Source organism: Cupressus sempervirens, chromosome 5 (genome assembly GCF_028749045.1).
Source record: "Cupressus sempervirens isolate cs-2001-9-10 chromosome 5, ASM2874904v1, whole genome shotgun sequence".
Classification (NCBI taxonomy): Eukaryota; Viridiplantae; Streptophyta; class Pinopsida; order Cupressales; family Cupressaceae; genus Cupressus; species Cupressus sempervirens.
In genome coordinates, this window is record NC_143122.1 from 691,505,012 (window position 1) to 691,515,994 (window position 10,983).

At 36.3% G+C, this 10,983-nt stretch overlaps 1 pseudogene across 1 annotated transcript; it reads left to right on the top strand.

Moving 5' to 3' along the window:
• Window positions 1-2,587: 2,587 nt before the first annotated feature.
• Window positions 2,588-10,622, top strand: LOC149557842 (TMV resistance protein N-like; annotated as a pseudogene). Its single transcript, XR_016364655.1, has 10 exons — window positions 2,588-2,707; window positions 2,795-2,869; window positions 3,071-3,137; window positions 3,275-3,767; window positions 3,910-4,340; window positions 7,685-8,343; window positions 8,728-9,138; window positions 9,231-9,673; window positions 9,752-9,858; window positions 9,980-10,622. The product of XR_016364655.1 is annotated as a TMV resistance protein N-like (transcript).
• The last annotated feature ends 361 nt before the right edge of the window (window positions 10,623-10,983 follow it).

Consider the following 10,983-nt stretch of genomic DNA (forward strand, 5'->3'; position numbering starts at 1 on the left):
CAATACTCCCCAATTTTGAAAATTTTCGAAGTCCTCATAGAAATGATACCTACAAAACAAATCATTAAGAAAACTCATATAGTTCTTCATCTTGACCTTTGGTATGTATTTTGGCTTGATCAACACTATGTACCACCAAACTATGTGCTTCTTCCTTCAACTTCATTTTGGGTTTGCTTACAATAGGAAAAATGAGTATCACTTGTTGCTTGTTATTCTCCACCCTTAGTATCTCTATTGCAAACATCTACAAATGCATTACAAGTGCCTCAAAAATATACTACTCCTCCTTGACATGTTAAACATTCCATATCTCCACATTAATAAAATACAAGAACTCTAAGGCCTTCTCATGGACCACCACTATACAAACTTGTCTTTAATATCCTTCCTTAAGACAATTGCTTCTATTACAGTATATTTATGCTATTTACCTTTTCACTCAACCACTCTCTTATTCATCTTTAAGGCTACTTCATCTTGAGCCATACCATTAACTACCATTGGAGTCCCTTTCATTGTACCCTCCCTTTCTTCATCCACCGTCTTCTTTATTTCTTCTAGTAGAGAAGTATAAATGTTTGATCGTTGTAAAATCTATCTATTTTGATAGTCTTAGAGTTGATGCTCTTAGATTTTTGATTTGGTGACTAATATCGTTTAGTTGTATCCATGCCAAAAGAACTACATAAAATTGCTTAATGAGACGCGTGATTGGATCTAAAAGAAATTTGATCAAATCTTTGCTCGTATCTAAATTCAATTTAATGAGAACACAAAAACACATATGAACTATTATCGTTGAATTTTATTGATTTCTATTCTTAAATTTTATTGAGTATAATTTCTATCCTTAAACTTATCATCAAACATAAATTATCAATAATTAATTAGAATACTATATTTTTTCTTGCTATAAGACAAACAAAGGCAAATGACTTAATGGTCTTCACTAGTGAAGCAAATTTATAATACTACTTATTATTATGCTTCTAAGATGACCTCATACAAGACTTTATGGTTAGCCCCCACCTTATTTAGATTCAAACGTTTTAGATATTTAAGGTTTCAAATAATTTCCTTATTTATTAAAAAGATGTTTTTAAGGTCAATCCATAGCAAGATTATAACCACATTGGTGGCTAGATTAACATAAATCTAGTCATGATTATGATATTGGTGATCTATTCTTATAAGACTATAATTTTACAAAGAATACTCCTTACTTGTAAAGATGGATCATAATTTTAATTTCAAATCTTTGTTACCGTTATTAGATTATGGAGCACATTAAAAAAATGACTATAATATCATACAAAAATGACTATAATCTTAGACTAGCCTCCATTGTAAAAAATTTAATATGTTTTTTTAAAATCTATTTCTTAAATAATTTTATTGTTTGAAGACTTGTAAACATTAAATAACTCTCAACATTGAATCCAGAGGGGTCCAACTTTTTGGAGGAGATTTTTGCATTAAAAGGAGTTAAGGTTTCAACCCAAAAAGATGCATTATGAAGAGTTTTCCATAATGTGTAGTAAAGCTATAATATTTGCATTGAATCAGGAGGCGTACAACTATTTGGAAGAGATTTTGGTTCATTGAAAGGAGTTTAGGGTTCGAAACAAAAGATGCAATACGAAGAGTTTTCTCTAATGTGGAGTGAACTAAAGCTATAATATTTGTACTTTGAATCTTTGCTATATAGTAGAGTGTTGTCTGATCTATAGGATATAATTCTATGAGGGGAACTTTGGAGTCTATTTTTATGAAACATAAGGTCCCATCAAGTTTCAAAATATTACTATAAGATTAAATTAAACATTTTCCTCAATAGTATTAGCTTCTACATTTTAGAACATATATCTGAATAGGTTGAAAAGATTAAAATTAAAATTTGTCCAACCAACTTATACTATTAAACTATTTTTAACCACTTGTCGATGACCACTGTCATGATTTCAACAATTTTTGTATTCTATGGCCTTATTCAAAGACTTTTGGTCTTTCTTCCAACTATTATTCAAAGTCAATTCTAGGTTAGAGCTCTTTTGGACATAGGTGATTGAGGGGAACTTTGAAATCTATTTTTATGAAACATAAGGTCCCATCAACTTTAATAATATTACTATAAGATTAAATTGAACATTTTTCTCCACAGTTTCAACAGGTTGAAAAGATTAAAATTAAAATCTGTCCAACCAACTTAAACTATTTTCTACCACTTGTTGATGCTAATGACCACTGCCATGATTTCTACAATTTTAGTAATTTTTGGTCAGATTAAGACTTTTGGTCATTTTTCCACCTATGATTCCAAGCAAATTCCCGGGTAGAGCTCTCTTGGGCACAGGTGATGTGAAAGTTGGACTCCACTCTCCACATTGTACGTTCCTCCCACCAGATGCTTTCCTATCCAGTATCGGGTCAAAAGTCATTGAAGATGCCAAAGAGTCCATATGGAAAAAAAGTTGGAAATTTCTGATGCTGCTTATTGCTTCGCCGCTCTTTCGTTCCATCGTCCATGTCAAGAAAGAATAAAAAATATGGTCTTCTTTTGCACTCCAGCTACACTCCACCAAAGATGTCAAATCGTGTCTTGCATTATTTTCCCGAAGTTTCCTATTCAAACACGCAATGTACCCGTTTGGTCACTTCTCGTCTTGCTAAAACTCCCTCCGCCTGCTTTTGTCTTTTGTCCTCGGCACTTTGTTCATTGCTCCGTCTTTCGTTGTTTCTTTGTTTTAGCGGACTATGAGCTGTTCTTCGGATAATTATTCTTTTGCAAAAGAACGACACGGATTCCAATAAGGCTGAAAGTGTCTACATTGCCTTCCTTCTGCAGTACACATCCTACTGGGGTAAGGTATGTACGCTTCGTTTGTAGCGCCAAGCGTCTCTCGAAAAAGAATACGAGGTAGTCCCATATCACTGTCACCATATGTAAACCCAAAAACTACAGCATAATGTCGTGGACTATAAAACCTACCTACTTACTTACTTATCCACTCATTTTTCTTCTTTAATTTCTCTGACGTGGTTTCCTGCCGTGGTCCCCACTGGGTAGTCAGAGTGGGGATGTTTCTCCACTCTTTCCAGGCGGTTTCCTATGCAGATTACACGCAATCTCCGCGGTTTGCGCTTAATTCCACTTTCCTCTCTCCACACTTTTACGTATACTATGCATTCTACCTCCTCATCGTCTTAACAAGGAGCTTTTCTTCATTTCTGTCTTTTGTTGTCTCTCCCTGTTCGGATTAATCAATTTGAGATGGCTTCTACTTCTACTCAACGGCTCAGGAATCTGCATCTACTTCTGGTAGATCTTATGATGTGTTTATTAATCATCGGGGTCCTGATGTTAAACACACACTAGCCACCAAAATCCACAAAATGCTCACTAGTGGCATGGGACTACGAGTTTTCCTGTATGATAAAGAATTGGAATTGGGAGATAACTTGCCTAGTGTGCTAGATGCAGCAATCCAGAGTTCTTCACTTCACATTGCTATATTTTCAGAAAACTACGCACAATCCCAGTGGTGTTTAGATGAGCTGACATTGATGCGCAAAACGGGTGCTAAGATTGTTCCTATTTTCTACCGTGTGAAGCCTGAGAACGTCCGCTATGCAAAAGGAACCTATGCTGCTGCTTTTGAACAGCACGAGGAGAAGGGTAGACAGACCCCGGAAAAGATTCAGGAGTGGAAAGATGCGCTCTTCAATGTTTCAAATAACATCGGTCACATTGTCAATAATGAGGGGTGCGAATCAGTTGTTTTACTTTTCCTCCTATTTCTTTGATCATAGTTAGATGACATTTTTTTTTTGTTTTTTTTCTTGAGATAAAGCCCAATTTTGAAATGTGATGTTAATTTTGTTTCATATGTTGTTGTATATGTTTAGAGACGAGGACATGCTTCTGAAGAATATTACTTATTGCGTTAGGACGGAATTAAAAAATTTACCATTGGTTGTAGCAGAACATACCGTGGGGTTAGATGAAATTGTAAAAGATTTTCAATTGACCGCACTTCAATCTAATGGAAGTTGTCACAATGTGCAAATGGTGGGGATATGGGGCATGGGTGGTTCTGGAAAGACCACTCTTGCTAAACAGTTATACAAGGATAGATATCCATCTATGGATAGGGCTAGTCTAATATTAGATGTTAGAGATGCTGCTAACAAAAACTTGTTAATTGAGAAGCAAAAAAAGCTCTTGCAGGATCTTGGTTTCAAAAGTGCATCATTTAATAATATAGAAGAGGGAAAAGCATTTCTTGCAAGCAATTTGACATCTATTCGGGCATTAATTGTTTTAGATGATGTTAATCATGTTGTAAAGTCTCTATTTTAGTAGTTGACCAAGTGTGTGTGCATTAGCCTTGTTCTACATGGTCTCGAGGGCCATGTATTTGGTTTTATGAATTCTGAAAATAACATTTTATTAGCAACAGTTCATTTCCACTTTGCATATTATTGTAGTTTCTTTCTTGTTTATGTTGTATGATACCAATTCCATACACAAAACACAACAAACAAATAAACGTTTGATTTCTGGAGTTATAAGGGGTTTAAAAAATTAAATGGAGAAATAAGAGGTTGAATGCAAACTGTTTGACAAAATTCCTTTCAGCAAATTGGTTTAATTTTTTGAGACATCCAGGGGTGCCCATTACAGTGGTATCAAAGCTATAAGTCCTGCCATCCTGTGGAGGTCTTATAAGAAATTTGGAATAGCCGGATAAAGGGAAAAGTGTTTGACAAAATGTCAAAATACTAAAATCAGAAATAAAAAACATAGGCTAAGCATTTATGTTTGAGCATGCAACAGGGGCCTTATAATTTCCGCGATACCAGAGCAAGACAAAATAGGATTTCAGACTTGCAAAGCAAATAGTCTAGTACATCCGTGCAGGGGGACATTGAATCTAGCCATACAGTCACAGAGGATATATTCTTTGATCAGGACAACAATATGGGTGACTAAATTGCAGGCTTATGACTTTGACATAGAGTTTGTCAAAGGTAAGAAAAATGTGGTGGCTGATGCCTTGTCTCGGAGACCTCACTTATGTGCTTTGGCAAAGATTTCAGGAGATTGGAGAGATCGGATTATAGCAGAGTATGTCAGAGATGCTTGGGCTTCTGGATTGATTTTAGGTACCATACAGGATGATCACTATGAGGTGATAGATGGATTGATCAGAGTTCAGGACAGGGTTTATTTGATTCTGTCATCACATTTGAGAGAGGCGATGCTGAAGGCATTTCATGATGCACCCACAGTTGGAAATCCAGGGGTCTTCAAGACCTACAGGTAGATCCGAGAGCGATTTTCATGGAAAGAGCTCAAGGATGATGTTCAGAGGTATGTCAGGGAGTGTGTGATTTGTCAACAGAATAAGGGAGAGCACACATTTCCTGCAGATTTATTACAACCCTTGCCCATTCCTGATAGGAAATGAGAAAGTATTTCAATGGACTTCATCACTGGTTTACCACGAGTGCAGGGAAGAGATTGCATGTATGTGGTGGTGGACCGCTTGACGAAGTTTTCTCACTTCTTTGCTATTTCATCCACTTACACAGCAGCACAGGTGGCAGATCTTTTCTTTAGAGAGATATTCAGGTTACATGGGCTGCCTAGATTCATTGTCAGCGACCGGGATAGTAAGTTTATGAGTGTTTTTTGGCAAGAGTTGTTTAGGTTGTGTGGTACAGATCTTACACCTAGCACTAGTTATCATCCACAAACAGATGGGCAAACAGAGATTTTGAATAAATGGGTGGAAGGATATTTGAGGAACTATGTAACTACACAACAAAAGGCTTGGATCAGATGGTTGCATATGGGAGAGTATTGTTATAACACCACTTATCATATGTCCATCAAGATTACTCCTTTCATGGCACTCTATGGTTATGAAGCACCTAGCTTCATGGATTTAGTTTTGGGGGACAGTAGAGTGCCCAAAGCCAAAAAATTATTGCAGGATAGTCAAGACATCATAAAAGTGCTCAAAGAGAATATAGAACAGGCCCAGAATCAACAAAAATTGTATGTTGATCAACACCAAATAGAGCGTAGCTTCGAGGTAGGGGATATGGTTTACTTAAGGCTACAACCATATAAACAGTCATCACTCAAGAAGAGCGGAGCTGAAAAGTTGAAACCTAGATTTTATGGTCCCTACAGGGTGATTCGCAAAGTGGGCAAAGTCGCCTATGAGCTTGAGCTTCCATAGGGCAATCGAGTGCACAATGTGTTTCATGTGTCTAGGCTTAAGAAAGCCATTGGTCAGAATGTAGTGCCTTCTACAGATTTACCCCCTTTGGATGAGGAGGGGAAGCTTGTGTTAGTACCCGAGGCTATTCTGGACACCAGAGAGAGGAAGCTTAGAAACCGGATAGTGAAGGAGCATTTGGTCAGATGGAGAGACCTGCTAGAGGAAGATTCTACATGGGAGAGTGAGCAGGTTATTCAGCAGGCTGGACTGAGATTGCTTGAGGACAAGCAATTTCAAGGGGGGCGGACTGTAAGGTCCCCATTTTAGCAGTTGACCAAGTGTGTGTGTGTTAGCCTTGTTCTACATGGTCCCGAGGGCTAACGAAGGGTTTAATGGGATCCTGGAGTGTTTTGGCCTAGTCATTTCTAGTTTGGGCCAAAACAAAGTTGATTTACTCAGTTTCAAGCATACTTACTATTTTTAGTAAGTCAGCAGGACACAGTGCAAGTCAATTTTGGTGATTGGATTTGATACTCCTCGGTGAGAGCTTTCCGATGAGCTATCACTCGCATTATTCGGAGTCCGATTGCTAATACATTTTAATGCCTAAAGTTTTATTAAAGTGGCATCTAATTTAATTGTAAAATATTAAAGTGTTACTTTAATATTTATTTTATGGGGATGTGTACCCAAGGGAGACATAAGGGGTATTTTAATATATGTTTTATATACTACACATCTTTTATCCCACATTGCCCATATGAGTTGAGCGGACCCTTGGAAATAGAATAAAAGGAAGCATTTGTGGCTTCATTAGCGAGGTTGAATATGAGAAGAAATTGGTGTGTGAGTTGCAGCTCCGTTCTTGGCATTTGAGGATGTCTATCCTCTCTTGTAACATTCTAGACATTATTCCATTGGGGTTTGGCCTTTGGAATTCTTTGTTATTGGCTTCATTATCAGGCAATTTAGTTGCATTTCCAGCTATAGGCAGATTTGGTATTTTGCTCATATCTTCTTCACTACTTTTTCGACGTTTATGTCGATTTGAGGGAATGATATTATGAAGGTAGTGGACTGATTGAAGGACAAAACACTGTAGCAGCAAGTTCGAAAGCATGGGCTGGAGTATTATGTCAATACTACTGAAGTAATTAGTGAGTTGATAAATCTGCCATGTATTTGGTTTTATGAATTCTGAAAATAACATTTTATTAGCAACAGTTCATTTCCACTTTGCATATTATTGTAGTTTATTTTTTGTTTATGTTGTATGATACCAATTCCATGCACAAAACACAACAAACAAATAAACGTTTGATTTTTGGAGTTATAAGGGGTTTAAAACATTAAACGGAGAAATAAGAGGTTGAATGCAAACTGTTTGACAAAATTCCTTTCAGCAAATTGGTTTAGTTTTTTGGGACATCCAAGGGTGCCCATTACACATGTTGATCAACTGAATGCTTTATTGTCAGGACAAGGAGCTGGAAGTTGGATTGGATCAGGTTCTTTGATTATTGTGACTACAAGAGATCTTGACATCCTTAGGCATTGGAACATCCCCCCCTATAAAATGAAGCCATTGAGTGCAGTTCATGCCAAACAACTTTTTTGTTGGCATGCTTTCATACAACCATCTCCACTAGATGGATTTGAGGAACTTGTTGATAAATTTTTAGAAGCTTGCAGTGGTTTGCCCTTGTCTCTTAAAGTCCTTGGAGGTCAGCTTTATAGAAAGTTTAGCAAAGAATCATGGAAAAGTCTATTGGACAAGATCTCTAAGCTTGTAGACAAGGACATTGAAGGTAAGCTGAGAATAAGTTATGATACTTTAGATGATATAGAGAAGGAAGCATTCTTGGATATCGCATGTTTTTTCATTGGAGAAAAAATGGATTTGGCAATTGAAGTATGGAATGGATTAAGTAGTGGTGGTTTGTACACTTTGGAAAAGTTAAGAAATAAGTGTCTTGTTGACATAGAGGAGGAAAATTACATCAGAATGCATGATCACTTAAGAGATCTGGGAAAGGAGATTGCAAATAGAAAATCACCCTACCGCCTCTAATCTTCCCAACAAAATATTATGATTTGTAATGAACAGGTAAAGTTTCCAATTTTTTTATTTTCTCATTCATCTATATAAAGAACATTTTTTTTTAAAAAAATTATAATTTATTTTGATTGAAAATGAAAGAGAAATGGAAGGAATGATGCCCACCTTAGACCGAGGACTGAAAATTGTGTTGTTTAAATAAAGTTTACTAAAGTTTAGTGAGATACATTTTTCATTGACTCACCAACCAATGGCAAAAAAAATCTACTATGAAATAATCTTCATGTTTATTTAACTTTATTTTTTATTTTGATGCAGAAAAGAATAGGCATAGAGGAATAATGACTAGTTAAAATTTGTATCCTCTATAAATTTTTTGTCTGGTTGCTTTGTGGAAATGTAATATTCTCACAGTTGTTTAATTTGGTTCAGAACGGAATAGGCATTCGAGGAATAAAGGCCACGTCTACTGATCGGGAGTTTTGGGGTTGCTCATCAGATGCCAAACTTAAGTTAAAACTTAAGTTTCGGGGTCGCACATCAGACGCCAAACTTAAGTTTTGGGGTTGCTCATCGGACGCCAAACTTATGATAAACACAAGCAGAGGAGTTCAGACGCTGGTGCCTTCTACACTTGGACTCAGATATGTTGTTGCTGATGATATTAATTTAAATCATTTAATTAGAGGAGGATCAAGAGATTTGATCTGGCTTCGCTGCTCTGATACTGGCCTGAGAAATCTTCAGTCAATACTTCCATTGGAAAATCTGAGGGTTTTAGAGATTTGGGAACGGCCTTTTGGCAATCATTGCTTACGGGAGCTTTGGGTGGCTGAGTGCGATGTAAGTATCTTCCAGATATTTTAAATTTAAATTTCAATGTTTTTTCAACAATTTTCGAATGTTCAGTTCATTTCCTCGATAATATGTTGCAGGCTCCTCTACAATTAAGAGAGTTCGTTATTTCTAATTGCGAAGGATTCCAACGGCTTCCAAGCTCAATAGGACGTTTGAAGCAATTGAAAAAAATAATCCTGAAGGGGGCTCCGTGTTTGACAAGTCTACCAGAAGAACTCGGTCTACTCCAATCGTTAGAGCACCTTCAAATAGAGAGATGCGAGAAGCTGTCATCTTTACCAGAATCAATCAATAAATTGATTAATCTTGAAAGCCTGGAGATATATTCTTGTGATTCAGTCGGCGAGTTCGATCTTGGAGGCGGGTCTCCTAATTCTTCGTTGTTCAAGCTTAAGACGATACTTCTATCATGCAACAATAAATTATTGAAGATCTCTATACCCAAATACTGTTGCCCCAGTCTTGAGACTCTGACAATTTGGGGCAATAAAAATCTGAGGGAGATAGAAGGGCTACAAAGGTCAGTCATAAAACTTGTTATACATGGAAACTCCAAGTTGTCTACGCTCCCCAGTTTTTCACAATTAATTTCTCGCAGAGATTTTAACTGCAGGGAATTGGAGGTGCCGTGCGTAGAGAGTGTGGAGTGCATGGAAAGACTGAGGAAGGTGCAAATCACAGCAATGAGGAAATCAGTTGATGAAGGTCGCATTCGGAGCCTCAGAGTGAATCAAATTTCTCGGAATTTAGAATTCTAATTAATTTTGACCTGCCACTGACGTTCTTTCTCTTGAATATTGATCTACAATTTACAATTTATGTGCAGAAAGTGCCTGGTGAAATAGTAGTTTGCATGCGAGCAGTTGAAAATGCAGCGTCAATCGTGAACTCCTTTGAATTTCCTACTCTCTCTCTTGTTGACTCCTGCTCTGAAGAAGTTGCATGTTTTTATCGAGGGCCTGGATTGGTAGTGAGGGAGAAGCCCAGCAATGGCGATGCGATTATTGTTTGTTTTGTTGTGTCAATGCTAGGTGGGGCGCTGCTTGAAATTAATATTATAGGAGAAGTTGCGCAAGTGGAGGTGGGCCAGGGGAGATGGGTGTGGATCGGTGCCTTCACACAACGTTCTCGACGGTATAGTTCTCGATGGGTAACTGTAACAGCACGATTAGAATCAGGAATTTTTTTATGGGCTCCTTTAATGGTAGACAAAGGATTCATTGCAACGGTAAAAGAGGAGAGAGCTATAGAGGCTTTGCAGTGTATGTTGGAACTGATGGGAATGTGATTTTGCAGCGTTGGAGTAGATAGAAGGATTGACATTATTCTTCGTTTCATGTAGAAATGGGATATAATAAAACAAATTTTACCCGATGTATGGTATATTTTTTTAACACAATGTATGGCAATTCATATCATTCGTTTCTATGAATATTTTCTTGAATATAATCTTTAAATTTAATTTGATATGATTAAGTGGTTTATTAACAGATAGATGTATGTATGGTGTGAATAATAGAAAGAAAAAAAAAAAAAAATTCATTATATAAGATATTTAGTATGATATTTATTATAAATATGATTTATCAAGATGTAAATTTTTACATTTAGATTTATAATTTTGATAAATTTATTAAATCAATATCTGTGTTCTATTATTTTATCTATATATTATCTTTTATACATAAAATGTTATAATGCTTATATTATTTTTATATAAAAATTAATTTTAAATTTAATTTTAATCATCCCTTCTTTCCTTTTAACCTTCTTTTACATATTTTCGCTACAAAAAATTAAATCGTATGAAGGGATCTATATCCTAAATTG